An 18276-nucleotide genomic window follows, 5' to 3' on the forward strand; every position below is an offset into this window, starting at 1 on the left:
GCAAAATGAACAAAAAGCATTGAATTCAATTCTTTCTGATTTTAGAAACTGCATTAAAGAAGGGGTCCACCGGTCCTGGAGATACTGCAATACCAGGTCAATGCGTGGAGTGGACAGAGCAAGCTCTTTTTCCATCTCCCTGTTCTAAAAATCCATTTAATATATGGTCCCCAGATAGGGGACGTATCAGATATTAAACTGATAAGAACAGATACTACACTTGATCTTAGCCAAAAGGCCGAGAAGCGATAACCAGAATTGGTTTCCGACTACGGTGCCACCCAAGGATTCTGAAAAGTCCATTTGTGGAGATGGCCACCTGGACTCCCGTTAAGAAGACATGCTGTCAACCTCTAGATCCCTCACATGCCTGCACTTTTCGGCTTGCTGCTGCTGCAATCCACGCGTTTTAGATCTGCATAACTCCACCTCTTTTAGCACAGTACCCTCAACCCCCGGCTGTTCCCACCCGCCTCAACACCGTTGGAAGGGAGGAGAACCAATTAAGGCGGGGGGGGGGGGGGTGGAACGAGCAGCTGTCTACCCTTAGCAGGAGGGTTGCTGATTAATTACCTCTCCTGCTGCTGCTGCTGCTGGCTGTCCAGCAGCAGACTGAAGGTGGCTGCTGCTGTGCGCAGGTATATAAAGGCTCAGAGCCTATTATGACACGCGCAGCCAGCGTTCCATTGCCACATTCCGTCTACTGCAGGCGGGATACCTGGATGGCTGAATGTCACTGAGAAGCTCACAGAGACCGCCATAAGCAACAGTTTAAAAGAATGCCACAGACTAATCAACCAAACTTTTTGGGTTGGTTTCTCTTTTATAGTCTGCAGGCATTAAATGAAAGAAGTCAGTGTTCCAGCAGAGGGAGACAACGTTTCAGAAAAGGCATTGTAGCAAACCAAAAAAGAAATTTTAAGCGCAGCAGAGTAACCAGCTCACATACCTGTTAGCTCAGGTGAGTTTAAAAGGCTGCTGTTGATAACAAGGGCATATGCTAAATAGATGGTGTGTGTGCAACAATATACTGAAAGGTCAATTATATTGTGCAGCTTATCTCACCACCTGTAGTTATTTAGGTGAAAGCTCCAAAATGCTTGCCTAATATGTCTGTTTATCCAAAAGGAAGTATAGAGGGAGAGCTAGATAGATAGCATTGCATTACATTACATTACATGGCAATGCAATGCACAGTTGCTGAAGTTGAACCAAAATGAGCTTGTCATCTGGCTTCTGCAACTTTTAACATGAAAAATCCAATGAGGAGAAGAAAAGCAAAGCCAAAGAGTCCATCCCAAAATCCGACAAACAAGCAAAATGAACAAAAAGCATTGAATTCAATTCTTTCTGATTTTAGAAACTGCATTAAAGAAGGGGTGCACCGGTCCTGGAGATACTGCAATACCAGGTCAATGCGTGGAGTGGACAGAGCAAGCTCTTTTTCCATCTCCCTGTTCTAAAAATCCATTTAATATATGGTCCCCAGATAGGGGATGTATCAGATATTAAACTGATAAGAACAGATACTACACTTGATCTTAGCCAAAAGGCCGAGAAGCGATAACCAGAATTGGTTTCCGACTACGGTGCCACCCAAGGATTCTGAAAAGTCCATTTGTGGAGATGGCCACCTGGACTCCCGTTAAGAAGACATGCTGTCAACCTCTAGATCCCTCACATGCCTGCACTTTTCGGCTTGCTGCTGCTGCAATCCACGCGTTTTAGATCTGCATAACTCCACCTCTTTTAGCACAGTACCCTCAACCCCCGGCTGTTCCCACCCGCCTCAACACCGTTGGAAGGGAGGAGAACCAATTAAGGCGGGGGGGGGTGGAACGAGCAGCTGTCTACCCTTAGCAGGAGGGTTGCTGATTAATTACCTCTCCTGCTGCTGCTGCTGCTGGCTGTCCAGCAGCAGACTGAAGGTGGCTGCTGCTGTGCGCAGGTATATAAAGGCTCAGAGCCTATTATGACACGCGCAGCCAGCGTTCCATTGCCACATTCCGTCTACTGCAGGCGGGATACCTGGATGGCTGAATGTCACTGAGAAGCTCACAGAGACCGCCATAAGCAACAGTTTAAAAGAATGCCACAGACTAATCAACCAAACTTTTTGGGTTGGTTTCTCTTTTATAGTCTGCAGGCATTAAATGAAAGAAGTCAGTGTTCCAGCAGAGGGAGACAACGTTTCAGAAAAGGCATTGTAGCAAACCAAAAAAGAAATTTTAAGCGCAGCAGAGTAACCAGCTAACATACCTGTTAGCTCAGGTGAGTTTAAAAGGCTGCTGTTGATAACAAGGGCATTTGCTAAATAGATGGTGTGTGTGCAACAATATACTGAAAGGTCAATTATATTGTGCAGCTTATCTCACCACCTGTAGTTATTTAGGTGAAAGCTCCAAAATGCTTGCCTAATATGTCTGTTTATCCAAAAGGAAGTATAGAGGGAGAGCTAGATAGATAGCATTGCATTACATTACATTACATGGCAATGCAATGCACAGTTGCTGAAGTTGAACCAAAATGAGCTTGTCATCTGGCTTCTGCAACTTTTAACATGAAAAATCCAATGAGGAGAAGAAAAGCAAAGCCAAAGAGTCCATCCCAAAATCCGACAAACAAGCAAAATGAACAAAAAGCATTGAATTCAATTCTTTCTGATTTTAGAAACTGCATTAAAGAAGGGGTGCACCGGTCCTGGAGATACTGCAATACCAGGTCAATGCGTGGAGTGGACAGAGCAAGCTCTTTTTCCATCTCCCTGCTCTAAAAATCCATTTAATATATGGTCCCCAGATAGGGGACGTATCAGATATTAAACTGATAAGAACAGATACTACACTTGATCTTAGCCAAAAGGCCGAGAAGCGATAACCAGAATTGGTTTCCGACTACGGTGCCACCCAAGGATTCTGAAAAGTCCATTTGTGGAGATGGCCACCTGGACTCCCGTTAAGAAGACATGCTGTCAACCTCTAGATCCCTCACATGCCTGCACTTTTCGGCTTGCTGCTGCTGCAATCCACGCGTTTTAGATCTGCATAACTCCACCTCTTTTAGCACAGTACCCTCAACCCCCGGCTGTTCCCACCCGCCTCAACACCGTTGGAAGGGAGGAGAACCAATTAAGGCGGGGGGGGGTGGAACGAGCAGCTGTCTACCCTTAGCAGGAGGGTTGCTGATTAATTACCTCTCCTGCTGCTGCTGCTGCTGGCTGTCCAGCAGCAGACTGAAGGTGGCTGCTGCTGTGCGCAGGTATATAAAGGCTCAGAGCCTATTATGACACGCGAAGCCAGCGTTCCATTGCCACATTCCGTCTACTGCAGGCGGGATACCTGGATGGCTGAATGTCACTGAGAAGCTCACAGAGACCGCCATAAGCAACAGTTTAAAAGAATGCCACAGACTAATCAACCAAACTTTTTGGGTTGGTTTCTCTTTTATAGTCTGCAGGCATTAAATGAAAGAAGTCAGTGTTCCAGCAGAGGGAGACAACGTTTCAGAAAAGGCATTGTAGCAAACCAAAAAAGAAATTTTAAGCGCAGCAGAGTAACCAGCTCACATACCTGTTAGCTCAGGTGAGTTTAAAAGGCTGCTGTTGATAACAAGGGCATTTGCTAAATAGATGGTGTGTGTGCAACAATATACTGAAAGGTCAATTATATTGTGCAGCTTATCTCACCACCTGTAGTTATTTAGGTGAAAGCTCCAAAATGCTTGCCTAATATGTCTGTTTATCCAAAAGGAAGTATAGAGGGAGAGCTAGATAGATAGCATTGCATTACATTACATTACATGGCAATGCAATGCACAGTTGCTGAAGTTGAACCAAAATGAGCTTGTCATCTGGCTTCTGCAACTTTTAACATGAAAAATCCAATGAGGAGAAGAAAAGCAAAGCCAAAGAGTCCATCCCAAAATCCGACAAACAAGCAAAATGAACAAAAAGCATTGAATTCAATTCTTTCTGATTTTAGAAACTGCATTAAAGAAGGGGTGCACCGGTCCTGGAGATACTGCAATACCAGGTCAATGCGTGGAGTGGACAGAGCAAGCTCTTTTTCCATCTCCCTGTTCTAAAAATCCATTTAATATATGGTCCCCAGATAGGGGACGTATCAGATATTAAACTGATAAGAACAGATACTACACTTGATCTTAGCCAAAAGGCCGAGAAGCGATAACCAGAATTGGTTTCCGACTACGGTGCCACCCAAGGATTCTGAAAAGTCCATTTGTGGAGATGGCCACCTGGACTCCCGTTAAGAAGACATGCTGTCAACCTCTAGATCCCTCACATGCCTGCACTTTTCGGCTTGCTGCTGCTGCAATCCACGCGTTTTAGATCTGCATAACTCCACCTCTTTTAGCACAGTACCCTCAACCCCCGGCTGTTCCCACCCGCCTCAACACCGTTGGAAGGGAGGAGAACCAATTAAGGCGGGGGGGGGGTGGAACGAGCAGCTGTCTACCCTTAGCAGGAGGGTTGCTGATTAATTACCTCTCCTGCTGCTGCTGCTGCTGGCTGTCCAGCAGCAGACTGAAGGTGGCTGCTGCTGTGCGCAGGTATATAAAGGCTCAGAGCCTATTATGACACGCGCAGCCAGCGTTCCATTGCCACATTCCGTCTACTGCAGGCGGGATACCTGGATGGCTGAATGTCACTGAGAAGCTCACAGAGACCGCCATAAGCAACAGTTTAAAAGAATGCCACAGACTAATCAACCAAACTTTTTGGGTTGGTTTCTCTTTTATAGTCTGCAGTCATTAAATGAAAGAAGTCAGTGTTCCAGCAGAGGGAGACAACGTTTCAGAAAAGGCATTGTAGCAAACCAAAAAAGAAATTTTAAGCGCAGCAGAGTAACCAGCTCACATACCTGTTAGCTCAGGTGAGTTTAAAAGGCTGCTGTTGATAACAAGGGCATTTGCTAAATAGATGGTGTGTGTGCAACAATATACTGAAAGGTCAATTATATTGTGCAGCTTATCTCACCACCTGTAGTTATTTAGGTGAAAGCTAAAAAATGCTTGCCTAATATGTCTGTTTATCCAAAAGGAAGTATAGAGGGAGAGCTAGATAGATAGCATTGCATTACATTACATTACATGGCAATGCAATGCACAGTTGCTGAAGTTGAACCAAAATGAGCTTGTCATCTGGCTTCTGCAACTTTTAACATGAAAAATCCAATGAGGAGAAGAAAAGCAAAGCCAAAGAGTCCATCCCAAAATCCGACAAACAAGCAAAATGAACAAAAAGCATTGAATTCAATTCTTTCTGATTTTAGAAACTGCATTAAAGAAGGGGTGCACCGGTCCTGGAGATACTGCAATACCAGGTCAATGCGTGGAGTGGACAGAGCAAGCTCTTTTTCCATCTCCCTGTTCTAAAAATCCATTTAATATATGGTCCCCAGATAGGGGACGTATCAGATATTAAACTGATAAGAACAGATACTACACTTGATCTTAGCCAAAAGGCCGAGAAGCGATAACCAGAATTGGTTTCCGACTACGGTGCCACCCAAGGATTCTGAAAAGTCCATTTGTGGAGATGGCCACCTGGACTCCCGTTAAGAAGACATGCTGTCAACCTCTAGATCCCTCACATGCCTGCACTTTTCGGCTTGCTGCTGCTGCAATCCACGCGTTTTAGATCTGCATAACTCCACCTCTTTTAGCACAGTACCCTCAACCCCCGGCTGTTCCCACCCGCCTCAACACCGTTGGAAGGGAGGAGAACCAATTAAGGCGGGGGGGGGGTGGAACGAGCAGCTGTCTACCCTTAGCAGGAGGGTTGCTGATTAATTACCTCTCCTGCTGCTGCTGCTGCTGGCTGTCCAGCAGCAGACTGAAGGTGGCTGCTGCTGTGCGCAGGTATATAAAGGCTCAGAGCCTATTATGACACGCGCAGCCAGCGTTCCATTGCCACATTCCGTCTACTGCAGGCGGGATACCTGGATGGCTGATTGTCACTGAGAAGCTCACAGAGACCGCCATAAGCAACAGTTTAAAAGAATGCCACAGACTAATCAACCAAACTTTTTGGGTTGGTTTCTCTTTTATAGTCTGCAGGCATTAAATGAAAGAAGTCAGTGTTCCAGCAGAGGGAGACAACGTTTCAGAAAAGGCATTGTAGCAAACCAAAAAAGAAATTTTAAGCGCAGCAGAGTAACCAGCTCACATACCTGTTAGCTCAGGTGAGTTTAAAAGGCTGCTGTTGATAACAAGGGCATTTGCTAAATAGATGGTGTGTGTGCAACAATATACTGAAAGGTCAATTATATTGTGCAGCTTATCTCACCACCTGTAGTTATTTAGGTGAAAGCTCCAAAATGCTTGCCTAATATGTCTGTTTATCCAAAAGGAAGTATAGAGGGAGAGCTAGATAGATAGCATTGCATTACATTACATTACATGGCAATGCAATGCACAGTTGCTGAAGTTGAACCAAAATGAGCTTGTCATCTGGCTTCTGCAACTTTTAACATGAAAAATCCAATGAGGAGAAGAAAAGCAAAGCCAAAGAGTCCATCCCAAAATCCGACAAACAAGCAAAATGAACAAAAAGCATTGAATTCAATTCTTTCTGATTTTAGAAACTGCATTAAAGAAGGGGTGCACCGGTCCTGGAGATACTGCAATACCAGGTCAATGCGTGGAGTGGACAGAGCAAGCTCTTTTTCCATCTCCCTGTTCTAAAAATCCATTTAATATATGGTCCCCAGATAGGGGACGTATCAGATATTAAACTGATAAGAACAGATACTACACTTGATCTTAGCCAAAAGGCCGAGAAGCGATAACCAGAATTGGTTTCCGACTACGGTGCCACCCAAGGATTCTGAAAAGTCCATTTGTGGAGATGGCCACCTGGACTCCCGTTAAGAAGACATGCTGTCAACCTCTAGATCCCTCACATGCCTGCACTTTTCGGCTTGCTGCTGCTGCAATCCACGCGTTTTAGATCTGCATAACTCCACCTCTTTTAGCACAGTACCCTCAACCCCCGGCTGTTCCCACCCGCCTCAACACCGTTGGAAGGGAGGAGAACCAATTAAGGCGGGGGGGGGGGTGGAACGAGCAGCTGTCTACCCTTAGCAGGAGGGTTGCTGATTAATTACCTCTCCTGCTGCTGCTGCTGCTGGCTGTCCAGCAGCAGACTGAAGGTGGCTGCTGCTGTGCGCAGGTATATAAAGGCTCAGAGCCTATTATGACACGCGCAGCCAGCGTTCCATTGCCACATTCCGTCTACTGCAGGCGGGATACCTGGATGGCTGAATGTCACTGAGAAGCTCACAGAGACCGCCATAAGCAACAGTTTAAAAGAATGCCACAGACTAATCAACCAAACTTTTTGGGTTGGTTTCTCTTTTATAGTCTGCAGGCATTAAATGAAAGAAGTCAGTGTTCCAGCAGAGGGAGACAACGTTTCAGAAAAGGCATTGTAGCAAACCAAAAAAGAAATTTTAAGCGCAGCAGAGTAACCAGCTCACATACCTGTTAGCTCAGGTGAGTTTAAAAGGCTGCTGTTGATAACAAGGGCATTTGCTAAATAGATGGTGTGTGTGCAACAATATACTGAAAGGTCAATTATATTGTGCAGCTTATCTCACCACCTGTAGTTATTTAGGTGAAAGCTCCAAAATGCTTGCCTAATATGTCTGTTTATCCAAAAGGAAGTATAGAGGGAGAGCTAGATAGATAGCATTGCATTACATTACATTACATGGCAATGCAATGCACAGTTGCTGAAGTTGAACCAAAATGAGCTTGTCATCTGGCTTCTGCAACTTTTAACATGAAAAATCCAATGAGGAGAAGAAAAGCAAAGCCAAAGAGTCCATCCCAAAATCCGACAAACAAGCAAAATGAACAAAAAGCATTGAATTCAATTCTTTCTGATTTTAGAAACTGCATTAAAGAAGGGGTGCACCGGTCCTGGAGATACTGCAATACCAGGTCAATGCGTGGAGTGGACAGAGCAAGCTCTTTTTCCATCTCCCTGTTCTAAAAATCCATTTAATATATGGTCCCCAGATAGGGGACGTATCAGATATTAAACTGATAAGAACAGATACTACACTTGATCTTAGCCAAAAGGCCGAGAAGCGATAACCAGAATTGGTTTCCGACTACGGTGCCACCCAAGGATTCTGAAAAGTCCATTTGTGGAGATGGCCACCTGGACTCCCGTTAAGAAGACATGCTGTCAACCTCTAGATCCCTCACATGCCTGCACTTTTCGGCTTGCTGCTGCTGCAATCCACGCGTTTTAGATCTGCATAACTCCACCTCTTTTAGCACAGTACCCTCAACCCCCGGCTGTTCCCACCCGCCTCAACACCGTTGGAAGGGAGGAGAACCAATTAAGGCGGGGGGGGGGTGGAACGAGCAGCTGTCTACCCTTAGCAGGAGGGTTGCTGATTAATTACCTCTCCTGCTGCTGCTGCTGCTGGCTGTCCAGCAGCAGACTGAAGGTGGCTGCTGCTGTGCGCAGGTATATAAAGGCTCAGAGCCTATTATGACACGCGCAGCCAGCGTTCCATTGCCACATTCCGTCTACTGCAGGCGGGATACCTGGATGGCTGAATGTCACTGAGAAGCTCACAGAGACCGCCATAAGCAACAGTTTAAAAGAATGCCACAGACTAATCAACCAAACTTTTTGGGTTGGTTTCTCTTTTATAGTCTGCAGGCATTAAATGAAAGAAGTCAGTGTTCCAGCAGAGGGAGACAACGTTTCAGAAAAGGCATTGTAGCAAACCAAAAAAGAAATTTTAAGCGCAGCAGAGTAACCAGCTCACATACCTGTTAGCTCAGGTGAGTTTAAAAGGCTGCTGTTGATAACAAGGGCATTTGCTAAATAGATGGTGTGTGTGCAACAATATACTGAAAGGTCAATTATATTGTGCAGCTTATCTCACCACCTGTAGTTATTTAGGTGAAAGCTCCAAAATGCTTGCCTAATATGTCTGTTTATCCAAAAGGAAGTATAGAGGGAGAGCTAGATAGATAGCATTGCATTACATTACATTACATGGCAATGCAATGCACAGTTGCTGAAGTTGAACCAAAATGAGCTTGTCATCTGGCTTCTGCAACTTTTAACATGAAAAATCCAATGAGGAGAAGAAAAGCAAAGCCAAAGAGTCCATCCCAAAATCCGACAAACAAGCAAAATGAACAAAAAGCATTGAATTCAATTCTTTCTGATTTTAGAAACTGCATTAAAGAAGGTTTGCACCGGTCCTGGAGATACTGCAATACCAGGTCAATGCGTGGAGTGGACAGAGCAAGCTCTTTTTCCATCTCCCTGTTCTAAAAATCCATTTAATATATGGTCCCCAGATAGGGGACGTATCAGATATTAAACTGATAAGAACAGATACTACACTTGATCTTAGCCAAAAGGCCGAGAAGCGATAACCAGAATTGGTTTCCGACTACGGTGCCACCCAAGGATTCTGAAAAGTCCATTTGTGGAGATGGCCACCTGGACTCCCGTTAAGAAGACATGCTGTCAACCTCTAGATCCCTCACATGCCTGCACTTTTCGGCTTGCTGCTGCTGCAATCCACGCGTTTTAGATCTGCATAACTTCACCTCTTTTAGCACAGTACCCTCAACCCCCGGCTGTTCCCACCCGCCTCAACACCGTTGGAAGGGAGGAGAACCAATTAAGGCGGGGGGGGGGGTGGAACGAGCAGCTGTCTACCCTTAGCAGGAGGGTTGCTGATTAATTACCTCTCCTGCTGCTGCTGCTGCTGGCTGTCCAGCAGCAGACTGAAGGTGGCTGCTGCTGTGCGCAGGTATATAAAGGCTCAGAGCCTATTATGACACGCGCAGCCAGCGTTCCATTGCCACATTCCGTCTACTGCAGGCGGGATACCTGGATGGCTGAATGTCACTGAGAAGCTCACAGAGACCGCCATAAGCAACAGTTTAAAAGAATGCCACAGACTAATCAACCAAACTTTTTGGGTTGGTTTCTCTTTTATAGTCTGCAGGCATTAAATGAAAGAAGTCAGTGTTCCAGCAGAGGGAGACAACGTTTCAGAAAAGGCATTGTAGCAAACCAAAAAAGAAATTTTAAGCGCAGCAGAGTAACCAGCTCACATACCTGTTAGCTCAGGTGAGTTTAAAAGGCTGCTGTTGATAACAAAGGCATTTGCTAAATAGATGGTGTGTGTGCAACAATATACTGAAAGGTCAATTATATTGTGCAGCTTATCTCACCACCTGTAGTTATTTAGGTGAAAGCTCCAAAATGCTTGCCTAATATGTCTGTTTATCCAAAAGGAAGTATAGAGGGAGAGCTAGATAGATAGCATTGCATTACATTACATTACATGGCAATGCAATGCACAGTTGCTGAAGTTGAACCAAAATGAGCTTGTCATCTGGCTTCTGCAACTTTTAACATGAAAAATCCAATGAGGAGAAGAAAAGCAAAGCCAAAGAGTCCATCCCAAAATCCGACAAACAAGCAAAATGAACAAAAAGCATTGAATTCAATTCTTTCTGATTTTAGAAACTGCATTAAAGAAGGGGTGCACCGGTCCTGGAGATACTGCAATACCAGGTCAATGCGTGGAGTGGACAGAGCAAGCTCTTTTTCCATCTCCCTGTTCTAAAAATCCATTTAATATATGGTCCCCAGATAGGGGACGTATCAGATATTAAACTGATAAGAACAGATACTACACTTGATCTTAGCCAAAAGGCCGAGAAGCGATAACCAGAATTGGTTTCCGACTACGGTGCCACCCAAGGATTCTGAAAAGTCCATTTGTGGAGATGGCCACCTGGACTCCCGTTAAGAAGACATGCTGTCAACCTTTAGATCCCTCACATGCCTGCACTTTTCGGCTTGCTGCTGCTGCAATCCACGCGTTTTAGATCTGCATAACTCCACCTCTTTTAGCACAGTACCCTCAACCCCCGGCTGTTCCCACCCGCCTCAACACCGTTGGAAGGGAGGAGAACCAATTAGGCGGGGGGGGGGTGGAACGAGCAGCTGTCTACCCTTAGCAGGAGGGTTGCTGATTAATTACCTCTCCTGCTGCTGCTGCTGCTGGCTGTCCAGCAGCAGACTGAAGGTGGCTGCTGCTGTGCGCAGGTATATAAAGGCTCAGAGCCTATTATGACACGCGCAGCCAGCGTTCCATTGCCACATTCCGTCTACTGCAGGCGTGATACCTGGATGGCTGAATGTCACTGAGAAGCTCACAGAGACCGCCATAAGCAACAGTTTAAAAGAATGCCACAGACTAATCAACCAAACTTTTTGGGTTGGTTTCTCTTTTATAGTCTGCAGGCATTAAATGAAAGAAGTCAGTGTTCCAGCAGAGGGAGACAACGTTTCAGAAAAGGCATTGTAGCAAACCAAAAAAGAAATTTTAAGCGCAGCAGAGTAACCAGCTCACATACCTGTTAGCTCAGGTGAGTTTAAAAGGCTGCTGTTGATAACAAGGGCATTTGCTAAATAGATGGTGTGTGTGCAACAAAATACTGAAAGGTCAATTATATTGTGCAGCTTATCTCACCACCTGTAGTTATTTAGGTGAAAGCTCCAAAATGCTTGCCTAATATGTCTGTTTATCCAAAAGGAAGTATAGAGGGAGAGCTAGATAGATAGCATTGCATTACATTACATTACATGGCAATGCAATGCACAGTTGCTGAAGTTGAACCAAAATGAGCTTGTCATCTGGCTTCTGCAACTTTTAACATGAAAAATCCAATGAGGAGAAGAAAAGCAAAGCCAAAGAGTCCATCCCAAAATCCGACAAACAAGCAAAATGAACAAAAAGCATTGAATTCAATTCTTTCTGATTTTAGAAACTGCATTAAAGAAGGGGTGCACCGGTCCTGGAGATACTGCAATACCAGGTCAATGCGTGGAGTGGACAGAGCAAGCTCTTTTTCCATCTCCCTGTTCTAAAAATCCATTTAATATATGGTCCCCAGATAGGGGACGTATCAGATATTAAACTGATAAGAACAGATACTACTCTTGATCTTAGCCAAAAGGCCGAGAAGCGATAACCAGAATTGGTTTCCGACTACGGTGCCACCCAAGGATTCTGAAAAGTCCATTTGTGGAGATGGCCACCTGGACTCCCGTTAAGAAGACATGCTGTCAACCTCTAGATCCCTCACATGCCTGCACTTTTCGGCTTGCTGCTGCTGCAATCCACGCGTTTTAGATCTGCATAACTCCACCTCTTTTAGCACAGTACCCTCAACCCCCGGCTGTTCCCACCCGCCTCAACACCGTTGGAAGGGAGGAGAACCAATTAAGGCGGGGGGGGGGGTGGAACGAGCAGCTGTCTACCCTTAGCAGGAGGGTTGCTGATTAATTACCTCTCCTGCTGCTGCTGCTGCTGGCTGTCCAGCAGCAGACTGAAGGTGGCTGCTGCTGTGCGCAGGTATATAAAGGCTCAGAGCCTATTATGACACGCGCAGCCAGCGTTCCATTGCCACATTCCGTCTACTGCAGGCGGGATACCTGGATGGCTGAATGTCACTGAGAAGCTCACAGAGACCGCCATAAGCAACAGTTTAAAAGAATGCCACAGACTAATCAACCAAACTTTTTGGGTTGGTTTCTCTTTTATAGTCTGCAGGCATTAAATGAAAGAAGTCAGTGTTCCAGCAGAGGGAGACAACGTTTCAGAAAAGGCATTGTAGCAAACCAAAAAAGAAATTTTAAGCGCAGCAGAGTAACCAACTCACATACCTGTTAGCTCAGGTGAGTTTAAAAGGCTGCTGTTGATAACAAGGGCATTTGCTAAATAGATGGTGTGTGTGCAACAATATACTGAAAGGTCAATTATATTGTGCAGCTTATCTCACCACCTGTAGTTATTTAGGTGAAAGCTCCAAAATGCTTGCCTAATATGTCTGTTTATCCAAAAGGAAGTATAGAGGGAGAGCTAGATAGATAGCATTGCATTACATTACATTACATGGCAATGCAATGCACAGTTGCTGAAGTTGAACCAAAATGAGCTTGTCATCTGGCTTCTGCAACTTTTAACATGAAAAATCCAATGAGGAGAAGAAAAGCAAAGCCAAAGAGTCCATCCCAAAATCCGACAAACAAGCAAAATGAACAAAAAGCATTGAATTCAATTCTTTCTGATTTTAGAAACTGCATTAAAGAAGGGGTGCACCGGTCCTGGAGATACTGCAATACCAGGTCAATGCGTGGAGTGGACAGAGCAAGCTCTTTTTCCATCTCCCTGTTCTAAAAATCCATTTAATATATGGTCCCCAGATAGGGGACGTATCAGATATTAAACTGATAAGAACAGATACTACACTTGATCTTAGCCAAAAGGCCGAGAAGCGATAACCAGAATTGGTTTCCGACTACGGTGCCACCCAAGGATTCTGAAAAGTCCATTTGTGGAGATGGCCACCTGGACTCCCGTTAAGAAGACATGCTGTCAACCTCTAGATCCCTCACATGCCTGCACTTTTCGGCTTGCTGCTGCTGCAATCCACGCGTTTTAGATCTGCATAACTCCACCTCTTTTAGCACAGTACCCTCAACCCCCGGCTGTTCCCACCCGCCTCAACACCGTTGGAAGGGAGGAGAACCAATTAAGGCGGGGGGGGGGTGGAACGAGCAGCTGTCTACCCTTAGCAGGAGGGTTGCTGATTAATTACCTCTCCTGCTGCTGCTGCTGCTGGCTGTCCAGCAGCAGACTGAAGGTGGCTGCTGCTGTGCGCAGGTATATAAAGGCTCAGAGCCTATTATGACACGCGCAGCCAGCGTTCCATTGCCACATTCCGTCTACTGCAGGCGGGATACCTGGATGGCTGAATGTCACTGAGAAGCTCACAGAGACCGCCATAAGCAACAGTTTAAAAGAATGCCACAGACTAATCAACCAAACTTTTTGGGTTGGTTTCTCTTTTATAGTCTGCAGGCATTAAATGAAAGAAGTCAGTGTTCCAGCAGAGGGAGACAACGTTTCAGAAAAGGCATTGTAGCAAACCAAAAAAGAAATTTTAAGCGCAGCAGAGTAACCAACTCACATACCTGTTAGCTCAGGTGAGTTTAAAAGGCTGCTGTTGATAACAAGGGCATTTGCTAAATAGATGGTGTGTGTGCAACAATATACTGAAAGGTCAATTATATTGTGCAGCTTATCTCACCACCTGTAGTTATTTAGGTGAAAGCTCCAAAATGCTTGCCTAATATGTCTGTTTATCCAAAAGGAAGTATAGAGGGAGAGCTAGATAGATAGCATTGCATTACATTACATTACATGGCAATGCAATGCACAGTTGCTGAAGTTGAACCAAAATGAGCTTGTCATCTGGCTTCTGCAACTTTTAACATGAAAAATCCAATGAGGAGAAGAAAAGCAAAGCCAAAGAGTCCATCCCAAAATCCGACAAACAAGCAAAATGAACAAAAAGCATTGAATTCAATTCTTTCTGATTTTAGAAACTGCATTAAAGAAGGGGTGCACCGGTCCTGGAGATACTGCAATACCAGGTCAATGCGTGGAGTGGACAGAGCAAGCTCTTTTTCCATCTCCCTGTTCTAAAAATCCATTTAATATATGGTCCCCAGATAGGGGACGTATCAGATATTAAACTGATAAGAACAGATTTTTTTTCTATCGAAAGCCCGAATTCGTGTACAAAACCCGAGTGCGCTTAAAAAAGTGACAAGTGCCACAAAAAAAGTGCACTAGGATGCTGGTCTTCTTGAAACCCTCTCCAAAAGGAGAAGGGTCCCCCAAACCATTCCCCGTCCCTCCGAGCCAAAAGGCCACAGCGAGGAACAGGGACAAAAAGCCACCTCCAGCCGAAGCCAGAGGCGACCCAATCTTACCCCCAGCACCTGCCCGAGTTCTCACCCGAGCAAGGCACTGGGAGCCAAAGACTGTGCTCCCCTCCCGGAAGAGGGGAGCCAACAACGCTCTCCTCCCGAAAGAGGAGAGCCAGGGGGGTTCAGGGGGGAGCGGAAACTGATGGCCACACACTCCCCCCCTAGACCTGCCAAGAGAGGAACCCGTAAGGGAACCGCATCCCGACAAAATCCTAGTAGGACGTGACACACGTGAATAAGTGGACACACAGTGACAAAGAAATTAAATAAATAGTGAAGGTTGCACAGTATAATACTGCCCGGACCTTCGACCGGGAATTGAAAAATTCCCCATCCTAAGGCCAGAAGGCCCGGAATAAGGGTGTGTGCGAAGAAAGAAAATTTGAAGTGCTTGTGCAAATGTGCCATAAACTCAAGTGGGGTTCCCAATCCCAGTGAGTTAAGGCACCCCAGGGTCACCACTCCTGGGGCACTTCACACTTCGGGCTTTCGATCTTCCCCCGGCCCAATGGCGTCGATCCTGGGGGGCCATGCTTTCCACCAGATGACTATATTAGCCACCTGGCGTACTAACAAGCACCTAAACCCCAGTGTGCATAATGTATCAATGTACTAGGGCGGCCAACATCCAAAACCGCCTTTTCGAAAGATACTACACTTGATCTTAGCCAAAAGGCCGACTACACTTGATCTTAGCCAAAAGGCCGAGAAGCGATAACCAGAATTGGTTTCCGACTACGGTGCCACCCAAGGATTCTGAAAAGTCCATTTGTGGAGATGGCCACCTGGACTCCCGTTAAGAAGACATGCTGTCAACCTCTAGATCCCTCACATGCCTGCACTTTTCGGCTTGCTGCTGCTGCAATCCACGCGTTTTAGATCTGCATAACTCCACCTCTTTTAGCACAGTACCCTCAACCCCCGGCTGTTCCCACCCGCCTCAACACCGTTGGAAGGGAGGAGAACCAATTAAGGCGGGGGGGGGGGGGTGGAACGAGCAGCTGTCTACCCTTAGCAGGAGGGTTGCTGATTAATTACCTCTCCTGCTGCTGCTGCTGCTGGCTGTCCAGCAGCAGACTGAAGGTGGCTGCTGCTGTGCGCAGGTATATAAAGGCTCAGAGCCTATTATGACACGCGCAGCCAGCGTTCCATTGCCACATTCCGTCTACTGCAGGCGGGATACCTGGATGGCTGAATGTCACTGAGAAGCTCACAGAGACCGCCATAAGCAACAGTTTAAAAGAATGCCACAGACTAATCAACCAAACTTTTTGGGTTGGTTTCTCTTTTATAGTCTGCAGGCATTAAATGAAAGAAGGCAGTGTTCCAGCAGAGGGAGACAACGTTTCAGAAAAGGCATTGTAGCAAACCAAAAAAGAAATTTTAAGCGCAGCAGAGTAACCAGCTCACATACCTGTTAGCTCAGGTGAGTTTAAAAGGCTGCTGTTGATAACAAGGGCATTTGCTAAATAGATGGTGTGTGTGCAACAATATACTGAAAGGTCAATTATATTGTGCAGCTTATCTCACCACCTGTAGTTATTTAGGTGAAAGCTCCAAAATGCTTGCCTAATATGTCTGTTTATCCAAAAGGAAGTATAGAGGGAGAGCTAGATAGATAGCATTGCATTACATTACATTACATGGCAATGCAATGCACAGTTGCTGAAGTTGAACCAAAATGAGCTTGTCATCTGGCTTCTGCAACTTTTAACATGAAAAATCCAATGAGGAGAAGAAAAGCAAAGCCAAAGAGTCCATCCCAAAATCCGACAAACAAGCAAAATGAACAAAAAGCATTGAATTCAATTCTTTCTGATTTTAGAAACTGCATTAAAGAAGGGGTGCACCGGTCCTGGAGATACTGCAATACCAGGTCAATGCGTGGAGTGGACAGAGCAAGCTCTTTTTCCATCTCCCTGTTCTAAAAATCCATTTAATGTATGGTCCCCAGATAGGGGACGTATCAGATATTAAACTGATAAGAACAGATACTACACTTGATCTTAGCCAAAAGGCCGAGAAGCGATAACCAGAATTGGTTTCCGACTACGGTGCCACCCAAGGATTCTGAAAAGTCCATTTGTGGAGATGGCCACCTGGACTCCCGTTAAGAAGACATGCTGTCAACCTCTAGATCCCTCACATGCCTGCACTTTTCGGCTTGCTGCTGCTGCAATCCACGCGTTTTAGATCTGCATAACTCCACCTCTTTTAGCACAGTACCCTCAACCCCCGGCTGTTCCCACCCGCCTCAACACCGTTGGAAGGGAGGAGAACCAATTAAGGCGGGGGGGGGGGGGGGTGGAACGAGCAGCTGTCTACCCTTAGCAGGAGGGTTGCTGATTAATTCCCTCTCCTGCTGCTGCTGCTGCTGGCTGTCCAGCAGCAGACTGAAGGTGGCTGCTGCTGTGCGCAGGTATATAAAGGCTCAGAGCCTATTATGACACGCGCAGCCAGCGTTCCATTGCCACATTCCGTCTACTGCAGGCAAGATACCTGGATGGCTGAATGTCACTGAGAAGCTCACAGAGACCGCCATAAGCAACAGTTTAAAAGAATGCCACAGACTAATCAACCATACTTTTTGGGTTGGTTTCTCTTTTATAGTCTGCAGGCATTAAATGAAAGAAGTCAGTGTTCCAGCAGAGGGAGACAACGTTTCAGAAAAGGCATTGTAGCAAACCAAAAAAGAAATTTTAAGCGCAGCAGAGTAACCAGCTCACATACCTGTTAGCTCAGGTGAGTTTAAAAGGCTGCTGTTGATAACAAGGGCATTTGCTAAATAGATGGTGTGTGTGCAACAATATACTGAAAGGTCAATTATATTGTGCAGCTTATCTCACCACCTGTAGTTATTTAGGTGAAAGCTCCAAAATGCTTGCCTAATATGTCTGTTTATCCAAAAGGAAGTATAGAGGGAGAGCTAGATAGATAGCATTGCATTACATTACATTACATGGCAATGCAATGCACAGTTGCTGAAGTTGAACCAAAATGAGCTTGTCATCTGGCTTCTGCAACTTTTAACATGAAAAATCCAATGAGGAGAAGAAAAGCAAAGCCAAAGAGTCCATCCCAAAATCCGACAAACAAGCAAAATGAACAAAAAGCATTGAATTCAATTCTTTCTGATTTTAGAAACTGCATTAAAGAAGGGGTGCACCGGTCCTGGAGATACTGCAATACCAGGTCAATGCGTGGAGTGGACAGAGCAAGCTCTTTTTCCATCTCCCTGTTCTAAAAATCCATTTAATATATGGTCCCCAGATAGGGGACGTATCAGATATTAAACTGATAAGAACAGATACTACACTTGATCTTAGCCAAAAGGCCGAGAAGCGATAACCAGAATTGGTTTCCGACTACGGTGCCACCCAAGGATTCTGAAATGTCCATTTGTGGAGATGGCCACC

The 18276-nt window shown here is 45.5% G+C and overlaps 14 non-coding genes across 14 annotated transcripts; all 14 read right to left on the bottom strand.

The window, feature by feature from the left end:
• Window positions 1-59: 59 nt before the first annotated feature.
• LOC141184871 (U2 spliceosomal RNA) lies at window positions 60-250 on the bottom strand. The gene has a single exon (XR_012259585.1). It is a non-coding gene; the product is annotated as a U2 spliceosomal RNA (small nuclear RNA).
• Window positions 251-1374: 1124 nt separating this feature from the next.
• On the bottom strand, window positions 1375-1565 carry LOC141184629 (U2 spliceosomal RNA). Its single transcript, XR_012259366.1, has one exon. It is a non-coding gene; the product is annotated as a U2 spliceosomal RNA (small nuclear RNA).
• A 1119-nt stretch (window positions 1566-2684) lies between these two features.
• Window positions 2685-2875, bottom strand: LOC141191218 (U2 spliceosomal RNA). Its single transcript, XR_012265217.1, has one exon. It is a non-coding gene; the product is annotated as a U2 spliceosomal RNA (small nuclear RNA).
• Window positions 2876-3994: 1119 nt separating this feature from the next.
• On the bottom strand, window positions 3995-4185 carry LOC141186597 (U2 spliceosomal RNA). The gene has a single exon (XR_012260860.1). It is a non-coding gene; the product is annotated as a U2 spliceosomal RNA (small nuclear RNA).
• Window positions 4186-5305: 1120 nt separating this feature from the next.
• Window positions 5306-5496, bottom strand: LOC141186598 (U2 spliceosomal RNA). Its single transcript, XR_012260861.1, has one exon. It is a non-coding gene; the product is annotated as a U2 spliceosomal RNA (small nuclear RNA).
• Window positions 5497-6616: 1120 nt separating this feature from the next.
• LOC141186599 (U2 spliceosomal RNA) lies at window positions 6617-6807 on the bottom strand. The gene has a single exon (XR_012260862.1). It is a non-coding gene; the product is annotated as a U2 spliceosomal RNA (small nuclear RNA).
• A 1121-nt stretch (window positions 6808-7928) lies between these two features.
• On the bottom strand, window positions 7929-8119 carry LOC141186600 (U2 spliceosomal RNA). Its single transcript, XR_012260863.1, has one exon. It is a non-coding gene; the product is annotated as a U2 spliceosomal RNA (small nuclear RNA).
• Window positions 8120-9239: 1120 nt separating this feature from the next.
• On the bottom strand, window positions 9240-9430 carry LOC141184273 (U2 spliceosomal RNA). The gene has a single exon (XR_012259044.1). It is a non-coding gene; the product is annotated as a U2 spliceosomal RNA (small nuclear RNA).
• Window positions 9431-10551: 1121 nt separating this feature from the next.
• On the bottom strand, window positions 10552-10742 carry LOC141186601 (U2 spliceosomal RNA). Its single transcript, XR_012260864.1, has one exon. It is a non-coding gene; the product is annotated as a U2 spliceosomal RNA (small nuclear RNA).
• A 1119-nt stretch (window positions 10743-11861) lies between these two features.
• On the bottom strand, window positions 11862-12052 carry LOC141184812 (U2 spliceosomal RNA). The gene has a single exon (XR_012259532.1). It is a non-coding gene; the product is annotated as a U2 spliceosomal RNA (small nuclear RNA).
• Window positions 12053-13173: 1121 nt separating this feature from the next.
• LOC141186602 (U2 spliceosomal RNA) lies at window positions 13174-13364 on the bottom strand. Its single transcript, XR_012260865.1, has one exon. It is a non-coding gene; the product is annotated as a U2 spliceosomal RNA (small nuclear RNA).
• A 1120-nt stretch (window positions 13365-14484) lies between these two features.
• Window positions 14485-14666, bottom strand: LOC141185851 (U2 spliceosomal RNA). The gene has a single exon (XR_012260455.1). It is a non-coding gene; the product is annotated as a U2 spliceosomal RNA (small nuclear RNA).
• Window positions 14667-16699: 2033 nt separating this feature from the next.
• LOC141184280 (U2 spliceosomal RNA) lies at window positions 16700-16890 on the bottom strand. Its single transcript, XR_012259050.1, has one exon. It is a non-coding gene; the product is annotated as a U2 spliceosomal RNA (small nuclear RNA).
• A 1125-nt stretch (window positions 16891-18015) lies between these two features.
• On the bottom strand, window positions 18016-18206 carry LOC141186604 (U2 spliceosomal RNA). The gene has a single exon (XR_012260866.1). It is a non-coding gene; the product is annotated as a U2 spliceosomal RNA (small nuclear RNA).
• Between the last annotated feature and the right edge of the window lie 70 nt (window positions 18207-18276).

Source organism: Phyllobates terribilis, unplaced genomic scaffold, assembly GCF_046119375.1.
Source record: "Phyllobates terribilis strain yellow unplaced genomic scaffold, ASM4611937v1 Scaffold_40__1_contigs__length_11209783, whole genome shotgun sequence".
NCBI classification, from domain to species: domain Eukaryota; kingdom Metazoa; phylum Chordata; class Amphibia; order Anura; family Dendrobatidae; genus Phyllobates; species Phyllobates terribilis.